At 35.9% G+C, this 22,138-nt stretch overlaps 1 pseudogene; it reads right to left on the bottom strand.

The window, feature by feature from the left end:
• LOC128647002 (olfactory receptor 6M1-like) overlaps positions 1-21,910 on the bottom strand; it is a 46,386-nt pseudogene extending 24,476 nt beyond the window's left edge.
• Between the last annotated feature and the right edge of the window lie 228 nt (positions 21,911-22,138).

Raw genomic sequence — 22,138 nt, 5'->3', positions numbered from 1 at the left:
GAAATTTCTGCTTACCAGCTGTTACCTCAATCATATGAGGTAAGGAATGCGAACAGATTTAAAGGTGATTCACTGTAATGGACCTTCTGTGTCCTGGTAATGTTCCTGGAAACTTGTTGTTAGAATCGGTCCCTCCGTTAGGATTCTTTATAGGAATGAAGATCCTGGACTCTCTTTAGGTAGAGGGATGAAGACTGTAATCCGTCTGTTATATCTTTCTTCAATGGTGGTAGGAATACTTTATTCTTTTTGTACTATCCTTTAGGAAGAAGTGCCTTTGGGTGGTGAGAATCCCCGTTCCCTCAGGATGTAGTCAAGATGTTGTTCATAGAAAGAAAACAGAAGCACATAGCATAATATTGTTTTGACACAATAAAAAATATTTATTCAATAATAATATGCGCTTACATTAAAAACCCTCAATCTGTATAAGGTAAGTTAGAGACATGTATACAGCATGAAAGGCCATGTCCTTGATTGTAGTAGGAGTGGCAGTGGTATAAGGGTCCAGGTACTTGGTAGTTATACACTCGTCCTTGGGTAGTGAGTGATGTTAATAAAAGTCACTTAGTTATAATCACCAAGGGTTTATATATGGTAGGATGTTAAAAGAAGGTGTATACCAAACTTAATCAAAAGCATTACATGCACAGTATATATATATATATATATATATATATATATATATATATAAAAGAAATAGGGCTAAATGAGTAGGCCCACAATGTTCACAGATTGCACTGATATAAATTGAGCTGCTGTTATAAGATACGAACTGTGGTCTGTGGCACAAGAGAAAGGAGTGTTTGAGTCCTGTTTAAGGCAGTGTGTACTTTGCACTCAATTTCTCTATAAACTCTTATACAGTCAGCTGATAAAAATGCTGTTACAATGTGACCGCTTTAAAATCCCAATTAAATGAACATAATTCAAGGCTGCTATCAAACAGCTATATTATAACAGAGGAGTTAGTAATGTCTGCCTGTTTTGAGAATTGAGAACTATGGCAGTAAAATATATAAATGTGCCAGCTGGAGTAGTGCAAAGTCAATTCAAGATACTGAGCACATTAAATTACTGAGCACATTAAAAAACACAAGCGTTATAAAATAACATGAAGGTATAAAATAGTAGCACGTTTAAAATCGTTTGACATCAAATGTAATAGAAAGTTATAAGATACGAACCTATCAGCCCACTGTGCAAAACCTTACGCGTTTCGAAGTCTAGCGTGACTTCTTCTTCAGAGGTAAAGTGAGTGGACAGGTGAATAGAGCTCCTTATTTAAGGTCCGTGAAGTGGGCATTGTTTTCTGAGGGCCTGCGTGTATGTGCGTAGCGTGACGGTCGTGTCTATGCTGGAAGTAATTTTGGTGATGTCATAACGTTATAGACGTGAGTAACGTCTAGCATACCTTTCATTGTTAGGTTGTTATGGTAACAGCGCTACTATATACACAAGTGTGTGGCAGATACTTGTTTTTATTTTTGTACTTCATCGCTTGTTATTGTATATGGACTTCACAAGTTTACAAATAACTAATTGGTGACCCTTAGGTAATTATAATCAAGAGTGTTATAGAATCGTACTTCTTAATTGAAAAATACGGTAATGAGAGGGTGCCATTGAAATTTTTAAACATGAGAATTTGTTTGGCTAATCCAATTGTCAATATATTGTTTGTTGAAAAAATTAATGTTAAGAGAGGGATCAATTATTGAACTTATATCTCTCACTCTGTTGGAATAGGGACTTTCAAGGTATTTTATCATTAAAACTATGTGGAACTGTAGATGTATATACAATGATAAGGGTAGACATGTGACAGCATTAATTATTAAAAGAAAATACATAAGGACTAATGAGTACTAGTTGTTCTCATGTCTGTATTTTTTTTTTTTATATATATATATATATATATATAAAGAGTTTTTATTATTTTTCTTGTGTGTCAGGTTATAGAAAATCTGCTAGGTCAATATCTGCATTCAGACCCTCTGGACTCATTGTACCCATATTATGGATCCAGTAGGTCTCTCGTTGTCTCAATAGTTGAAATCTATTGCCCCGTCTCTTGGGGACTGAGACCTGTTCTAGAATTGTACCTTTAATTGTTTTGGGGTCCATATTGTGTACTTTTCTGTAATGTCTAGATAAATTATGTCCTTTATATCCTGATTCAATGTTTTTCAGGTGTTCTAGTAGCCTGATCTTGCATGGGCGTTTGGTGCGGCCTATATATTGGAGATGGCACGGACATTCCAACAGGTAGACAACAAAAGTGTTTTTACAATTAGTTAGGGCATTAATTGTACACTTTTTTTGTGGGAATGTATTGGAATATACTTGTTTAGTGGGCTTATTATTATATGCACGCTCACACCCTTTGCAATTTGCCCTATTACACTTAAAGAACCCTTTCGTATTTGAAGTGAGCCAATCAGATTTAGAGGTTATATCTTTAAGTCTTGTTGGGGCCAAGATTTGTTTTAAGCAAGTGTTTTTTCTAAAAGTAATCTTAGGGGTTGGTCCTATACTATTTTTGAGGAGTTTATCCTGTTCTAATATCGGCCAGTATTTTCTAAGAATTTTCTTTATTTCCGGTGCTGCCTCATTGTAGGTGGTTACCATACCTATTGTATTTTGTCTAGTGTTTAGTTTTGGATTGTTTTTTTCTTTATTTGGAATTAAAAGCTGTTTTCTCTCAATGTTTTGTACTTTAATATAGGAATCATTTATCAATTTTTTAGAGTACTTTTTTGTATGAATTTTTGTTTGAGTAAAGCTGCTTCTTTATTAAAATCACTGTCCTTTAAGCAATTTTTTTTTACCCGCTGGAATTGCCCAAATGGTATATTTTTAAGCCATGGTTTATAATGTCCACTGTCTGCTTGTAAATAGCCATTGCAGTCAGTGGGTTTACGAAATAATTTTGTGCATATTTTAGAATCCTCATTGAAAAGGATTAGATCAAGAAATTCTATATTTTCTTTTGAGATTTTTGAAGTAAAATTCAAATTAAAGGTGTTCCTATTTAAGTATTCCACAAAGTTTGTTGAGGCAGATACATCACCGTTCCATATAAGTACGATATCATCGATGTATCGTCCCCACCAGACAATATTGTCTTTAAATGGATTGTTATTGTAGATGTAGGTGTCTTCCCATATGCCCATATATAGGTTGGCATAGCTGGGTGCCATGGTTGTGCCCATCGCAGTCCCACTTATTTGTAGATAGAATTGATTGGAGAAATTAAAATAATTTTTCTCCAATACAAATCTGATGCATTCTACAAGGAATTCTTGATGTTCCTTGAAAGGTCTGTAGTACTGAGTACCTGTTTCATGGCCATTATGCCTAAATCATGAGGTATTTTCGTATACAAGGATGACACATCAAGTGTCATCCAAATGTAACTATCTTGCCATGTAATTTTGTCTAATTTACAGATTGTATCTGTTGAGTCTCTTAGATACGATTTTAAATTTGGTACCAGGGGTTTGAGAAAAAAATCAGCGTATTCTGAGATTCTTGCTGTTAATGAATCAATCCCAGACACTATGGGACAGCCTGGGGGATTAATTGGATCCTTGTGAATTTATTCGCTATTTTAGGGTATGTGTGTAATAAATATTTGTGTTCGTTAATAGATAAAATATTCAGATGATGGGCTGTGTCTATAAGCGAATCGTAGAGTTTTCAGAAGGTACTAGTTGGATCCCCTTTAAGTTTTCTATATGTCTTAGGGTCATTCAGGAGTTTATTAGCTTCTGATATGTAATCTGTTCTATTTTGGATTACTAAACCTCCTTTATCTGCTTCACGTAATACTATATCTTTCAATTTTTTTATGTTATCTAGTGCCATTTTTTCATCTCTTTTGAGGTTATCATTCTTAATAGTGTAGTTTTCACACAGACTCTGTAAGTCCCTCTGTACCAAATCATGAAAGGTTGGGATTGAGTTGCCCTTAGACTGTGTGGGGAAAAATATTGATGAGGGTTTTAGATTGGAGTGTTTGCTATTTTTACTGTTATTATCTGTTTGGGTTTGATCAATATTTTCATGATCAATATAAAGTTCTTCCAAGGTATTTAGTAGTTCTAAATCAGTGTCTGAAATGCCTTTGAGGAATTCTACATTATCTTTGGCTTTTCATTTTTCAAAATGTCTACATAATGTAAGCTTATGGATTAATTTATTGAAATCTATAAAGAGGTTAAAAGGATTGGGACATCTAGTTGGAGCAAAGTTTAAACCTCTTGACAGAACTTCTAGTTCTAGATTAGTGAATGAATGTGAGGATAAATTAAATATTTTTAATAGTTGTTTCCCTGTCTGCCCCTCTTTGGGCTCATTCTTTCTTCTATTCTCTCGTCTAGATCCCAAAACTCTTCCTCCTCTGGTACCACTTCTGGTCCTTTTCTTTTTATTGGTGTTCTTAGGGACCATTGTGGTCTTAGTGTTATGTTTTCTCTTTCCTGATCTGTATTTAGTTCTACCCTTGTAGAATTTGGAATATTTGTTCGTGCATGATTTTCCGCCCGACCTCTTTCTAAAAAATGGTGAGGATTACTTTGATTCCCTGGTGTTTTTTGTGCGTACATAGGATTATGTGTTTGCTGTCTTTGCTGTTGTGAATCTGATGCTTGATATTGGTTGTGGTAATTACGAAAATTTTGATTATGATTATTGTAGTTTGAGGCAGTGGGTTGATTACGATTCATATTTCTATTGTCTCCAGTCTTTTTAGGATTGTGCCAATGCGTATTATAATGGGTAGATTTTCTATTGGACCAATTGGTGTTGTTACCCCATGTTACTTGTTTGTGTTGATAGTTTCCTGCATAATCATTTTTATTGTAATTATGATACTGACCTTTATTTTGAAAGTGTCTGCTATCTGAAACTTGTGAGGTTTCTGAGTTTCTACTTCTAGTTCTAGTGTGAAATTGCATAGTTTTTTTGTCTGTATTAGTATTCTTAGTTTTATATATATATTTATTTATGTATATATAGAAATATATAGAAATAGAAATATATATGCATCCATATACATGAATACAGAAAGAGAATCTTTAGACATGTAAATGTATGTCTCTGTGTTAAAGCCCTTTGCCTTTTTTTCTAACACCTGAGATCTCATATCTTTGAGCCTTTATAATTTTTGTGTGCAATATTGTTTTTATTATTATCTTTTTTAGATGGTTACAGGGTAACTGTACTTTGTAATGTATTTTTTATGTGTTTTGTGTAACATTTTTGTTTTGTGAAACAGTTAACCAGAGCTCTAAGGCCTAGATTTAGAGTTTGGCGGTAGCCGTGAAAACCAGCGTTAGAGGCTCCTAACGCTGGTTTTAGGCTACCGCCGGTATTTGGAGTCAGTCAGGAAAGGGTCTAACGCTCACTTTTCAGCCGCGACTTTTCCATACCGCAGATCCCCTTACGTCAATTGCGTATCCTATCTTTTCAATGGGATCTTTCTAACTCCGGTATTTAGAGTCGTGTCTGAAGTGAGCGTTAGAAATCTAACGACAAAACTCCAGCCGCAGAAAAAAGTCAGTAGTTAAGAGCTTTCTGGGCTAACGCCGGTTTATAAAGCTCTTACTACTGTGCTCTAAAGTACACTAACACCCATAAACTACCTATGTACCCCTAAACCGAGGTCCCCCCACATCGGCGCCACTCGATTAAAAATTTTTAACCCCTAATCTGCCGACCGCCACCTACGTTATCCTTATGTACCCCTAATCTGCTGCCCCTAACACCGCTGACCCCTATATTATATTTATTAACCCCTAATCTGCCCCCCTCAACGTCGCCTCCACCTGCCTACACTTATTAACCCCTAATCTGCCGAGCGGATCTCACCGCTACTATAATAAAGTTATTAACCCCTAATCCGCTTCACTCCCGCCTCAATAACCCTATAATAAATAGTATTAACCCCTAATCTGCCCTCCCTAACATTGCCGACACCTAACTTCAATTATTAACCCCTAATCTGCCGACCGAATCTCGCCGCTACTGTAATAAATGGATTAACCCCTAAAGCTAAGTCTAACCCTAACACTAACACCCCCTTAAGTTAAATATAATTTAAATCTAACGAAATAAATTAACTCTTATTAAATAAATTATTCCTATTTAAAGCTAAATACTTACCTGTAAAATAAATCCTAATATAGCTACAATATAAATTATAATTATATTATAGCTATTTTAGGATTTATATTTATTTTACAGGTAACTTTGTATTTATTTTAACCAGGTACAATAGCTATTAAATAGTTAAGAACTATTTAATAGCTAAAAAAGTTAAAATAATTACAACATTACCTGTAAAATAAATCCTAACCTAAGTTACAATTAAATCTAACACTACACTATCAATAAATAAATTAAATACAATTCCTACAAATAAATACAATTAAATAAACTAACTAAAGTACAAAAAATAAAAAAGAACTAAGTTACAAAAAATAAAAAAATATTTACAAACATTAGAAAAAAATTACAACAATTTTAAACTAATTACACCTACTCTAAGCCCCCTAATAAAATAACAAAGAACCCCAAAATAAAAAAATGCCCTACCCTATTCTAAATTACAAAAGTTCAAAGCTCTTTTACCTTACCAGCCCTGAACAGGGCTCTTTGCGGGGCATGCCCCAAAGAATTCAGCTCTTTTGCCTGTAAAAAAAAACACATACAATACCCCCCCCCCCAACATTACAACCCACCTCCCACATACCCCTAATCTAACCCAAACCCCCCTTAAATAAACCTAACACTAAGCCCCTGAAGATCTTCCTACCTTATCTTCACCCTGCCAGGTTCACCGTTCCGTCCTCGGAAGTCTTGATCCAAGCCTCGGAAGTGTTGATCCAAGCCCAAGCGGGGGGCTGAAGAGTGACGTCCATCCTCGGGCTGAAGTCTGGATCCAAGCGGCGACTGAAGAAATCCATCATCGGGCTGAAGTCGGAAGTCCATCATCGGGATGAAGTCTTCTATCAAGCAGCATCTTCAATCTTCTTTCTTCCGGAGCGGAGCAATCTTCTTCCCAGCGGACACGGATCCAACCTCTTCAAGCGACGCCTACTAGCCGAATGACGGTTCCTTTAAGGGACGTCATCCAAGATGGCGTCCCTTGAATTTCGATTGGCTGATAGGATTCTATCAGCCAATCGGAATTAAGGTAGGAAAATTCTGATTGGCTGATGGAATCAGCCAATCAGAATCAAGTTCAATCCGATTGGCTGATCCAATCAGCCAATCAGATTGAGCTTGCATTCTATTGGCTGTTCTGATCAGCCAATAGAATGCGAGCTCAATCTTATTGGCTGATCCAATCAGCCAATCGGATTGAACTTGAATCTGATTGGCTGATTCCATCAGCCAATCAGAATTTTCCTACCTTAATTCCGATTGGCTGATAGAATCCTATCAGCCAATCGGAAATTTGAGGGACACCATCTTGGATTACGTCCCTTAAAGGAACCGTCATTCGGCTAGTAGGCGTCGCTTGAAGAGGTTAGATCCGCGTCCGCTGGGAAGAAGATGGCTCCGCTCCGGAAGAAAGAAGATTGAAGATGCGGCTTGATAGAAGACTTCATCCCAATGATGGACTTCCGACTTCATCCCGATGATGGATTCCTTCAGCCGCCGCTTGGATCCAGACTTCAGCCCGAAGATGGACGTCACTCTTCAGCCCCCCGCTTGGGCTTGGATCAACACTTCCGAGGCTTGGATCAAGACTTCGGAGGACGGATCGGTGAACCTGGCAGGGTGAAGATAAGGTAGGAAGATCTTCAGGGGCTTAGTGTTAGGTTTATTTAAGGGGGGTTTGGGTTAGATTAGGGGTATGTGGGTGGTGGGTTGTAATGTCGGGGGGGGGTATTGTATGTGTTTTTTTTACAGGCAAAAGAGCTGAATTCTTTGGGGCATGCCCCGCAAAGGGCCCTGTTCAGGGCTGGTAAGGTAAAAGAGCTTTGAACTTTTGTAATTTAGAATAGGGTAGGGCATTTTTTATTTTGGGGGCTTTGTTATTTTATTAGGGGGCTCATGGTAGGTGTAATTAGTTTAAAATTGTTGTAATATTTTTCTAATGTTTGTAAATATTTTTTTATTTTTTGTAACTTAGTTCTTTTTTATTTTTTGGACTTTAGTTAGTTTATTCCATTGTATTTATTTGTAGGTATTGTATTTAATTAATTTATTGATAGTGTAGTGTTAGGTTTAATTGTAGATAATTGTAGGTATTTTGTTTAATTAATTTATTGATTGTGTAGTGTTAGGTTTAATTGTAACTTAGGTTAGGATTTATTTTACAGGTAATTTTGTAATTATTTTAACTATTTTAGCTATTAAATAGTTCTTAACTATTTAATAGCTATTCTACCTGGTTAAAATAAATACAAAGTTACCTGTAAAATAAATATAAATCCTAAAATAGCTATAATATAATTATAATTTATATTGTAGCTATATTAGGGTTTATTTTACAGGTAAGTATTTAGCTTTAAATAGGAATAAGTTATTTAATAAGAGTTAATTTATTTCGTTAGCTTTAAATTATATTTAACTTAGGGGGGTGTTAGTGTTAGGGTTAGACTTAGCTTTAGGGGTTAATACATTTATTAGAATAGCGGTGAGCTCCTGTCGGCAGATTAGGGGTTAATACTTGAAGTTAGGTGTCGGCAATGTTAGGGAGGGCAGATTAGGGGTTAATACTATTTATTTTAGGGTTATTGAGGCGGGAGTGAGGCGGATTAGGGGTTAATAACTTTATTATAGTATCAGTGAGATCCGCTCGGCAGATTAGGGGTTAATAAGTGTAGGCAGGTGGAGGCGACGTTGTGGGGGGCAGATTAGGGGTTAATAAATATAATATAGGGGTCGGTTGGTGTTAGGGGCAGCAGATTAGGGGTACATAGGGATAATGTAAGTAGCGGCGGTTTACGGAGCGGCAGATTAGGGGTTAAAAATAATATGCAGGGGTCAGCGATAGCGGGGGCGGCAGATTAGGGGTTAATAAGTGTAAGGTTAGGGGTGTTTAGACTCGGGGTACATGTTAGAGTGTTAGGTGCAGACGTAGGAAGTGTTTCCCCATAGCAAACAATGGGGCTGCGTTAGGAGCTGAACGCAGCTTTTTTGCAGGTGTTAGTTTTTTTTTCAGCTCAAACAGCCCCATTGTTTCCTATGGGGGAATCGTGCACGAGCACGTTTTTGAAGCTGGCTGCGTCCGTAAGCAACTCTGGTATCGAGAGTTGAAGTTGCGTTAAATATGCTCTACGCTCCTTTTTTGGAGCCTAACGCAGCCATTCTGTGAACTCTCAATACCAGAGTTATTTAAAAGGTGCGGCCAGAAAAAAGCCAGCGTTAGCTACGCGGGTCGTTACCGACAAAACTCTAAATCTAGCCGTAAGGATGCAGTAATCATTCTAGGAAAAATTGCAATTGCGCTCAAGCAATCGCATTTACTTTTAATTCGTAAAGCCAGCAGTAAACCCTACAAATGCAAACACCTGCAATAGACCCTATATCACGCAAATCTTAACTCTTCACCCCCTTATCTGACCCAATGATATTTATTTTCAATCTCTCCTGAAACAATAGTTTGGCTGCTGCTCCAAAAAATATGCACTACCACTTGTGGAAAGGAATCTAGAAATAAGAAAAAAATAAGGGGAGGTACAGTGACCAGAAACAACGGCAGAGAGAGAGAGATCCCAAATAGAGAAGTATTGTGTGGTTCACTAAATTTGAAACTATTTTCAAAATAGGCTTGCTCACCTTTTCATACCTCAAACGTATGAGGTATGTAGTGCGTGTGGAGTGGAATTATTCCCTGTCTGTGGTAGAGTTGAAACAGATGCAAACCATTGATGCTTAAAACCATTTCTGTGTGTTTTCTTCCACGTCTCTTAGAGTATGGCAGATACTTTGTGGTTCCAGAGGAAATTCACAAAAACTGCATACTTGGTTTAACACAACTTTTTCTTTATTTGTTAAAAGATACAGATAACTTTCTTCAAATGTAGTCCATGTCTGAATGTCCTGGATAAGGAGCCTTTTTTTGTAAACAAACCTCCCGATCATGGTATAGAAGTAAAGGTACACCCTCCGGTCCGTGTGCATGGAGAATGGCAGTATATATATATATATATATATATATATATATATATATCAAAATAATAAGAGTATTGCATTGAGCAATGATACTTTTTTTTATTGGACTAACTATACATTTATACGTTGACAAGCTTTCGGAAGAGTTCCTTCCTTTATCAAGTCTAAAGCAATACTGACCAATTCAATGGAATTTACAGATTATTTCTTAAAACACAGAATAGCTAAGAAGACAGTGCAGGGAGAGGAGGAGGTGTCATAAAAATCATGAGGGGGGCTTAGGTAACAGGCAGACAGTGTCCAGTGTAGGAGAACAGAGAGGGGAAATATATAGCTATACATAGAGCATATACTGACATAAAGTTATATATCAACATTGAATCAATATCTATAAAGATGTGAAATTGTATATAAAGGGGGAATACAAAAGTTAAAAAAGACAAAAGAGTGGACATAGTCTTACCTGTGTACCTATGTATAAAGAATGTGGAATATACAATGTCATTGACTAAATGAAAGTACATTATAAAATATGTTGATAATGTGTTAAGAATCCAGAGTCCACATTTAGTCCAGAATTAAACAGGTTGAAGTGCATTATCATTTTCATTTCAAAGGTTTTTCTTTCCATGGTCTTTTTGAAGTTGCCTCTGAGAATTTTGATTTTGAGGTTTTGGATGGAGTGGTCAGGTTGGGTGAAATGGTGACCAACAGGGGTGCAGTAGTTTGTTTCACAGTGGTTTTTGAATGAGTGTCTGTGTAAGTTCATTCAAAGGTGCAGTTTTTGGCTTGTTTCTCCAATATAGCATCCCATTTCACATGCAGGGCAATGTATCATGAATACCACATTTGCAGATATACATGAATATGCCCCTTTAATGTTATAAGATTTATTATTGTGATTTGCTGTGCTGCTTTCACAAACGTGTTGACACAGTTTGCAGAGAGCTTTATAGCAGCACTTGGTTCCATTCTGAGTGTTCTTTTTCTCAAGGGGTAGCTTCCTATGTACTAGTTTCTGCTTTAAGTTAGGTGGTTGTCTGTATGCCAGGATTGGGGGTTTTGGAAAGATTTTTTTGAGTGTGGGATCCTCTAAGAGTAGTGGCTGTAAGTCTTTTATGATTTTTCGTATCCCTTCCACAGCAGGGTTGTATTTCACTACTAGTGGGATATGTGATATGTTTTTCTTCTCCCTGTATTGTAGTAAGTGTTCACATGGAGTATTGAAGGCAGAGTTCCTGTATACAGATGAGTGCAGTTTGCCATTTGTGATGGATACTGTGTATCCAGGAAGCTGACACAGTCTCTAGAAAAGTTCATTTTAAGCTTGATTGATGCATAAAATAGATTAAATGATTTATGAAAATGTTCAAGGTTTTTTTCTCCTTCTGTCCATATGATGAAAATAACATCTATGTAGCGAAAGTATTTTTTTATGGTTAGGGCTGTCGGAGGAAAGAAAGTTTAAGCAGACATCAATACCATCTTTATGTGGAATATTGCTGTACAGGGATTCCACATCCATTGTCACACGTATAGTAACCAGACATTTAGTGCTTCTACAGTCAGTAAACTTATAGAATTTATACTTACTCACAATTATTTCATATTCAACCACTCCATCTACTTACAAACTATGGGAACAGCCATGGGCACCAAAATGGCACCACAGTATGCAAACCTCTTCATGGCTGACTTAGAACAAAGATTCCTAGCCACTCACCCTCACAAACCCTTCAAACACTTTCGCTACATAGATGATATTTTCATCATATGGACAGAAGGAGAAAAAAACCTTGAACATTTTCATAAATCATTTACTCTATTTCATGCATCAATCAAGCTTAAAATGAACTTTTCTAGAGACTGTGTCAGCTTCCTGGATACAACAGTATCCATCACAAATGGCAAACTGCACTCATCTGTATACAGAAAACCAACAGATAGATGCAGCTACCTCCACAGCTCCAGCTCCCACCCCAATCACATAAAAAATCCATAATCTACAGTCAGGCTGCAAGATACCACAGAATTTGCTCAGATACCAAGGACTGTGACAAACACCTCATCACACTGTCAAAATCATTCAGAGAAAAAGGTTACAAAACAAGGATTATAAATAAAAAAATTAGCTCTGCCCTCAATACTACACGTGAATACTTACTACAATACAGGGAGAAGAAAAACATATCACGTATCCAACTAGTAGTGAAATACAACCCTGCTGTGGAAGGGATACGAAAAATCATAAAAGACTTACAGCCACTACTCTTAGAGGGTCCCACACTCAAAAAAATCTTTCCAAAACCCCCAATCCTGGCATACAGACAACCACCTAACTTAAAGCAGAAACTAGTACATAGGAAGCTACCCCTTGAGAAAAAGAACACTAAGAATGGAACCAAGTGCTGCTATAAAGCTCTCTGCAAACTGTGTCAACACGTTTGTGAAAGCAGCACAGCAAGTCACAATAATAAATCTTATAACATTAAAGGGGCATATTCATGTATATCTGCAAATGTGGTATACATGATAAATTGCACTGCATGTGAAATTGGATGCTATATTGGAGAAACAAGCCAAAAACTGCACCTTCGAATGAACTTACACAGACACTCAATCAAAAACCACCGTGAAACAAAATACTGCACCCCTGTTGGTCACCATTTCACCCAACCTGACAACTCCATCCAAAACCTCAAAATCAAAATTCTCAGAGGCAACTTCAAAAAGACCATGGAAAGAAAAACCTTTGAAATGAAAATGATAATGCACTTCAACCTGTTTAATTCTGGACTAAATGTGGACTCTGGATTCTTAACACATTATCAAAAAATTTTGTAATGTACTTTCATTTAGTCAATTACATTGTATATTCCACATTCTTTATACATAGGTACACAGGTAAGCCTATGTCCACACTTTTGTCTTTTTTTAACTTTTGTATTCCCCCTGTATATACAATTTCACATCTTTATAGATATTGATTCAATGTTGATATATAAGTTTATGTCAGTATATGCTCTATGTAAAGCTATATATTTCCCCTGTCTGTTCTCCTACACTGGACACTGTCTGCCTGTTACCTAAGCCCCCCTCATGATTTTTACGACACCTCCTCCTCTCCCTGCACTGTCTTCTTAGCTATTCTGTGTTTTAAGAAATAATCTGTAAATTCCATTGAATTGGTCAGTATTGCTTTAGACTTGATAAAGGAAGGAACTCTTCCGAAAGCTTGTCAACGTATAAATGTATAGTTAGTCCAATAAAAAAAGTATCATTGCTCAATGCAATACTCTTGTTATTTTGATTTCTAACTCTCTGGACTAACACGGCTACTCCAATCAATATATATATATGAGATATCTATATACATATATAGAGCATATTTTTTAAGAAGAAGTTAAAGTGGGAAAATATCCAGCCATTATAAAGTGCCTTCAGTCTCATTTTCCTGTGTTTTACATACTTCTAGCGTGCCGTTAAAAAAAAATTCTGAATTAAATATATTGTACATCTGTGTTGATCCCCTATGCTTAACATTATTTAGTTAATACTCCATTAAATTATAAATATTTACGTCTAGTATACAGGTCCCAAATTATGAGTTGTTTAATGTCAGCATGCAGCAAGATCATTTTAAGCTTTAATGAGAATGGAACAAAAATGAATAGGAAATGGGTCCCATTGACTTAAATAGGAACCAAAAGTAACCATCAGCAAATGTAAGATGACTTTCACAAGAAAGCAACCCAACAGATATAGAAACAGGGTAAAATGCAATAGTGCTAAAAATCATTTGAAAGATTTGGCCTACCTAAAATTATTCCCAGCTACAATGTAAGCAAAAATGTTGAATATTTCTCGCTAGAAAAAAAATAATTATTACAACAATGGAGTTATTTAAAATGTATATCAATACACAAAAAGAAATTAAACAAATGAAGAGGGATCATGAAAATATAAAAAAAGTTTTTACTTTGAGAAATCATTTGAAATTACAAATTTATCTAATTTTGTGTCATTACGGGTGCAAATAACTTTTTTTTTTTTTTTAATAAATCTCTAAAATTAACATTTTGGGTACTGAGAGGCCTATTGAGTAAACCCTGCTTTCAGCAATTTAACTGATTACAAATTTGCTTGGGCCATAATCAGAAATAAAGATTTATCCTTTTAATATGTATACATTACCCAAAACCACCCGATGAAATCTTAGACATAAACTGGGATTTTAAAGTAATGAATATCATAGAAATATATTGTAGATATTTACTTTTATCTCCTACCTTTGAAAATGTCTTGTATTGCCTGGTTCCTCAGACTATAAATATAAGGATTAAGAAGTGGGACTATGACTGTGTTAAGGACAGCCACTTTTTTGTCATAGCCTAAATCTTCACTGTGACTTGGCCTCATATACACAAAAATACAACTGCCAAAAAAAAGAGTCATAACTATTGCATGGGAAGAGCATGTTGAAAAAGCTTTCTTTCTTCCAGTTGTTGAATCAGTTTTAAAAATAGCCTGCACAATTTTAGTATATGATATGACAGTAACTAAAAACACTATTAAAAATAATAAAGAAGAACTTACAAAAATCAGAAACTGGACAGCTTCTGTATTAGAGCAAGAGTTCCGTAGAAGGGGTGCAGAGTCACAGAAAAAATGGTCAATTTCTTTAAAACAAAAAGTTAGTCCCATAATTACAATACTGGGTATAATTGACCAGGAAAACGATGCTAAATATGCTCCAGCTACAAGTTCTATGCATAACATATTGTGCATAATGGTGGGGTAATGTAACGGACGGCAAATAGCTACAAACCTATCAAAAGACATGACAGCCAATAGAAAAAATTGTGTTGCACCTACTAAAAAATATAAATAACCCTGCATTAGGCAGATAGTCAAAGAGATAATCTTACCCTCAATGAAGAAGCTTCTAAGAAAGTTTGGTAAAATTGTAGTACTGTAACAAATGTCCAGAAATGCTAAGTTGCACAGAAAGAAGTACATAGGGGTGTGTAGTCTCTGAAAAGTGATGACAAGTACAAGGATAAGAATGTTCCCTGTTAAAGTTAGTATATAACATAGCAAGAAGACAAAAAAGAAAGCTGAAGCTTTGTTACTTGGATAGGAGAATCCCAACAAGATGAACTCTGTTACTGTGCTCATGTTCTTCAAACCAGGAAGTGACATTTTCTGATGGAAATAAGCTGTAAAAGCAAATAAACATTACAATGAACAGATTTGGACCTAATTTATGTATTTAAAACTGATTTCAATATAATCATAACATTTCTATGTAATAAAACCATTCAAACATATTTTCATATTTTCATGACACCTGCAATAGACCCCATATCACGCAAACCTTAGCTCTCCACTCGTTATCTGACCCAATGATATTTATTTTCAATCTCTCCTGAAACAATAGTTTGGCTGCTGCTCCAAAAAATATGCACTACCACTTGTGGAAAGGAATCTAGAAATAAGAAAAAAATAAGGGGAGGTAAAGTGACCAGAAACAACGGCAGAGAGAGAAAGATCCCGAATAGTATTGTGTGATTCACTGAATTTGAAACTATTTTCAAAATAGGCTTGCTCACCTTTTCATACCTCAAACGTATGAGGTATGTAGTGCATGTGGAGTGGAATTATTCCCTGTCTGTGGTAGAGTTGAAACAGATGCAAACCATTGATGCTTAGAACCATTTCTGTGTGTTTTCTTCCACGTCTCTTAGAGTATGGCAGATGCTTTGTGGTTCCAGAGGAAATTCACAAAAACTGCATACTTGGTTTAACACAACTTTTTCTTTATTTGTTAAAAGATACAGATAACTTTCTTCAAATGTAGTCCATGTCTGAATGTTCTGGATAAGGAGCCTTTTTTTGTAAACAAACCTCCCGATCATGGTATAGAAGTAAAGGTACACCCTCCGGTCCGTGTACATGTAGAATGGCAGTGTATATATATATATATATATATATATATATATATATATGTATATATGATAATATTCATGTAAAATAAAGGAATACAGATATAGGTATTTACAGATATACAGTGCACTCAACTAATATTTGCACCCATGGTAAATATGACCAAAAAAAGCTTTGAATGATTGGCTTTATTGTTAAACCTTTTGATCTTTTGTTAAAAAATACACAAAAATACTCTGCTCTCATGGATATTAAACACTTGAAAAAACAACAGAGGTTTGTAAAGGAAAGAAAATCTTTGTTAAATATATGTGTGGCACAATTATTGCCACCATTTTAGAAAATCTGTATGTATCTCACAGCGCTAAACTAAAATATATGTCTACAGCTCCTTGTAAAAACAGGGAGCCCAGCTGCCCTAGATATAGAGATATGTAAGTTTATAGTACAAAGAGCGCCTAATAGGAAGGCAGAGATGACTGTAAGAATGAATGAATTTTTAAAATTTATAAAATTTTAAATTTCTTAAAAATGTTTTAAAATTACATTTAAAGAGGTTAATACTCAAAACAATAGAATATTGGTAAAATATACAGTTATTTTTAAAAAGGTTTATTTTATGAAGATATGAAAATCTATATTGATTAATTATTAGTATATTGTGAATGGTGTTAAAGTAAATTCATAGGAATTCATATGTAAGTCATAGGAATTTACTTTAACACCATTCACAATATACGGACAAACCGGATGTTGACATGAAAAGACCACATGCCACTTCCGGTTTGCCGATTTTATACAATACCATATAACTTAAAATTTAATGTGTACAGATGAATATGAAGCTATTAGATATCAGCAACTATAAAGGAGTCAATCTAATTTTTAGAGCAATTATAAATTATAAACTATAAGTAAGAATATAGAAAAATTATACAACTTCCGGGTTATCACAAACAGGAATTTACTGGTCATTTTTTTGCGCCAAACTAACACTGACACGGATTGTTCACTGTTAGATATAAAAGAAGCTGCCATTATACACCATTTATAGTCTTGAAAAAGGCCCACTCTGTAGGGCCGAAATGCGTTGACATATATGGTAAGCTTCTTTTCAATTACTGACTAAGTATTGCACTATGTTTTATATGTTTTATTACAGGCTTTATCATTGAAGAGTTAAGTCCTAAAAACACAGGATCATCTCTACAAGGAATCTCCATTTTTCACACAGGGATCACAATTTAGGAGACATATTACATCTTTAACCAAACTTAAGGTCATCTTAATCAAATTTTTTCACAATCTCACTTTTTCACCATTTCATTTTTTAGTGGTTTTTGTTATTTATACCACGTATTTGAATTTATTTTTTTTCCCATTATTTTTTCCATATTTTTTCACATTTTTTTCCACTTTTTTCTTGGTATTTTTCTACTTTTATCTTGGAATTTTGCCTTTGGAATTTTTCATTTTATCACAGGATTGGATTAACACCCATTATTTTCACATTTGATTCACAAGGTTTTCCACAAATTTTTCAACACCACAGGAGTACAATTTATTTTGGATTCACAACATTATAAGGAGAATACATTTGGATTTTATGAAATAGAGGACAAACTAACCATTTGACTATTCATACTACTAATTTTATTATATTTTTATTGTTTATTTTTTATTTTTACACAATATTGTATTATTGCAATTTTTAGTGGATCCACTATATTTATTGTGTACCTTTTTAATACAATAGAATAATTAATCAATATAGATTTTCATATCTTCATAAAATAAACGTTTTTAAAAATATCTGTATATTTTACCAATATTCTATTGTTTTGAGTATTAACCTCTTTAAATGTAATTTTAAAACATTTTTAAGAAATTTAAAATTTTATAAATTTTAAAAATGAATTCATTCTTACAGTCGTCTCTGCCTTCCTATTAGGCACTCTTTGTACTATAAACTTACATTGCCACGATTTTAGTCAATACTTTATTCTACCTCCCTTTGCCAAGATAAAAGCTTCTCCTATAATTCCTGATGAGGTTGGAGAATACATGGCAAGGAATCTGAGACCATTCCTATATACAAAATCTCTCCAGATCCTTCAAATTTCGAGGTTGACATTGGTAGACTCTCCTTTTTTTTTCCAAATAATTTTTATTGAAGTCATAAAAAGATACAAAATATGGGGTAAGCCCCAAAACATTTACATATCCATGTTTACATAGTATAGTTAATAACACAATAAATTCACTTATCTCAAACATTACTATACCATGTGGGCTGTCTCGTAGAAAGACTTCAGTTTTATTATAGAGAATCATTAAAGTAAAATAGTCAATAATGGTCCTCTCCCAGCTATGTAAGGAAAAGATTAAGATATCTATTCAACTAAGGGTAGGGCTAGGGAGGAGGTAGCTCTGTAGATATATGGGGTAGGAGGATGCAGCGGGCAAGAGCCGCTCAAATTAGAGTAGGGAGGGATGGAGGGGGGGTGGAGGACGGAGCCAATTATTATATCAAGATTATAGGCAAAAGTTGCTTAGGGTATTATAGTTTATATGTTTAGTTGAGGGACTATCAATAAGAGAAGTAAAGGTAGTTCTTAAGAAGGTTACGTGGAAGGGGAGGGTATTAGTATGTATGGGATATAAGGGTTTTCTGAGTGAGCTCCTCTCCTGGGGAAATGTCACCCATAGACGATGTAGGAAAAAGGGGAAGGGATATGACCCGCAGACAACCAGTACCGGCGGGAAAGGGAAGAGAGGGGCTCAGTTATAACAAAAAGTGAGTTCCTATGACACTAGAACAGTGGTAATAGTAATAACGTGCCCATGACATTATAAGAAGTCAAGACAGTATAGGTTACAGTAGATGATATGAAAACATATAAATATATTTTGTGGTAAAGAACCGTTCTAGGTACTCTATGGAACCAGTTGAGCTACTGCCTATAGGTTGAATAAGGGTAGTTATCGACCAAACTATGCGTAAGGGGGGATATAGAGATGTAAGGGATGTAGAGGACTTCAGGATGAGCTCCTCTCCTGGGGAAGTGCCAGCTATAGGCGATGTGGGAAAAAGGGATATGGATATGACCCGCTGGCGACAAGTACCGGTGGGAAAGGGAGGAGAGGAGCTCTACTGAAACACAAAAAAAAATCTGTACCACTAATAATAATTCTTCATTAGGGGTATGACATTATTGGCAGGAGACGTTTGTGGATCATGTAGAAAGAGTTTCCCTGTTTGGGGTGGCATGGAAATGTTTCTAATAGTATTCAAGGCATAGATAACGGGCATAAGGTGAACATAAATAAATAACAAATCTCAGTGTCAGAAGCACACAAAATCTATGTACACCCAGATTAATAATTAATACATACTACCTTGTGATTACTGCCATTTGAAAAGTATGATACATAGTAGAATTGTTTAAGGGTAGTTGAGTAAGCATAGCTATGTAAGAATAGTAAGGGCCCTCCTGTGAATATTGTCAGGTTCAGCAGTGTAAAATACCATATATCACGTTAGAGAAAAACAGAGCTTATTAGTGTGAAATTCAAACATTCTAATTCAAAGGTTATGAACGCAGGTAGAGAAGTAGCCCTAAAGTATAGATATATAGTTATAATAGTCGTATTGGTCAGGAGAAGCAGTAAACATTAGTAAGGCACATCAGTTAGGATGCAATGTGATTGCTCCCCAAAGTAAACTTTCAATGAGCCTCCCCACCTATAGTAATCTAGCGGCATGAGATAAATTTATGTAGTAGTATAATGTACAGCTAAGGTACTTTGACTATATACAGTATTTAGGGCTCTCTAGAAGATTAAAGGGGTGATCTAATCTATTTATATAGAAAGCTTTCTACCTAAACTATCCACTAATTGCCCATAATTCAGGGTTTCAGCAGGAGCCTTTAATACATCTACATACAGGAAGTGCTCTCTATATGGGGGCATAAATGATGTAGGTCTCACCTATGGGATAACTGAAGTGAAATTAAACACAATAGAGTTTATTACTGGGCATACTCAAACAGATATAGCTATGCGTAGAAACATTTAGTTATATAAACCCCTACTAAAATGGATGGGTACTGGTAAGGTACTCTGGGTCTTATACTATCACAAACTAATATGCCACATGATGTCCAAATTACTAGTATCCGGCAATAAGGAGTCCTCTAACAATTGCCCAAAACTAACACAAAGTGGCGAGGGAGCAATATTGAGGCTCCCTATCATAATCACTCTATGCTGTATGCAACTAGCTAAAGAGTACATATAGGTCAAGTAACCTGCAGAAAAGCTACATATCCCCATATACTAATCAATATAAACGATAAGAGTCCCATCAGGGAATTTGCTGAACGGGTTAAACAGTTATCAACCTGGAAACCATATGGAGTGGGGAGTGGTTGCCATGACCGTTGTACAGAATAAAGTAAAACATTGCAATGCGATTACATCTAGAGTCTGAAAGTGCGGCATAATAATGACATGACAATGGGGCATAATCAATACTCAAACTCAAACATAGGATACACTTTGCAACAAGCATATAACAATTAGCGTGTCCGAGATGCATTGTAAATAAGAAAACATCTATTGAAAGACTTGTGCAGACAGTTCAGATCTATAGTCATTAGCACTGCGATACCCTATAAGTGTAAGAGTACATCTAAGCACAAAAATAAAAATATAAGCATAACAACAAGGGAGACGTCCTATTAAGGCATGTGATAGAATAGGAATAGTAGTCATATCTGCATAAGTTTACTCAGATTGTTATTCAGACAATTAACACCAGCCATGACCAATGTTAAACTAAGCACGCAATGCAATCATATTTAGCCGGAAAAAAAATGTGTATAACATATAAAACTTTTATGAGCCAGAAGCAGGACAGACACAGATATTAACATCCAATTTTCATGCATTGAGGCTGCACTCCAGACAACGGTCCATACATTTCAGCAATACAAAAAGTTATTTTAATATATAGTGGAAAACCCTAGGATAATAAGAGTTCATAAACCATATCAGAAAGGAAAGTTATAAATCCTGAGTGAACTCACAGAGAGAGAGAGAGAAAAAAAAAAAAACCCTGCAGTACTGTCCACGGATCAGGGTTAGAGTAATAAATTTAGCCAATCCCTGCCTTATGTAGCTCAATTTTTAATGGGATGGAATATTCTGCTGGTTGCGTGTGATACTCGAAAACAATTCTTTTGGCTGGGTTAGCTGTAATGTGAACCAAAGAGTCTCCGTAACACACAGAAAGGCACCTACCACTGTGAGGGATTACATGTTGAGTTTGGGTGCCGTTATAATATGATGTCAATTCAGGGGTTAGGTTGAATGTGAACCCCAATAGCGCTGGGCACCCGGAAAAGTAGGATAGTGATTCTCCGTTCTTTAGCAGTCCCCTAGCTGAGTCTTATCCAGAGCCCAGAGAGGAGATGTTGAAAGTTCCAAGGAGGATCAAGGGTTGTTCCACAGCACTGGGAACAGTTTCGCGCCAGTTGTATCGGATTTGCGGGCTAGTTTCTAGTTACTTCTGAGGCTCTGCAGATCCTGGGGAGTCGGCCTCCCGCCCTTGGTAAGCGACAGATCCGGGGTCATTGTATTCAGCTCCCGTAGTGGGTAGAGTAATGGCAGCTAATAAGTCCTCAGATGGCAATGGTTGGTCGGTAAACGTACCGCAAGCCGATTTCAGTGCGGCCGAGAGGTCGGCAAATCCCTCTTCCATCTGTCTCTCAAGATGTTTCAGCGCGGTCCTCACTAGATCATGAGGATCCTCAGTAGGTGTCATTTTAGCAGGAGCGGTTGAAAAATGGAGGTTAGTAATATAGATAGAGCCACACTATCGGTCTGCCTCTGACCTTTAGTGATTGCGGCTGTGTACAGTCTCCTCGTGGCTATACGAAAGATTAAGTTCCAAGTGGAATTTATGGCTCAGACTTCTAATTCCAACCTGCGAGATAGCATATTAGATGAGCTTGCCGTGGCTAATGTTAGGGTGTCCGAATTTAGGCAGAAA

The sequence above is a fragment of the Bombina bombina genome, chromosome 2, assembly GCF_027579735.1.
Source record: "Bombina bombina isolate aBomBom1 chromosome 2, aBomBom1.pri, whole genome shotgun sequence".
Lineage (NCBI taxonomy): Eukaryota > Metazoa > Chordata > Amphibia > Anura > Bombinatoridae > Bombina > Bombina bombina.
Note: the sequence above shows the minus strand (reverse complement) of the source record. Positions and strands in the feature narration are given on the sequence as shown.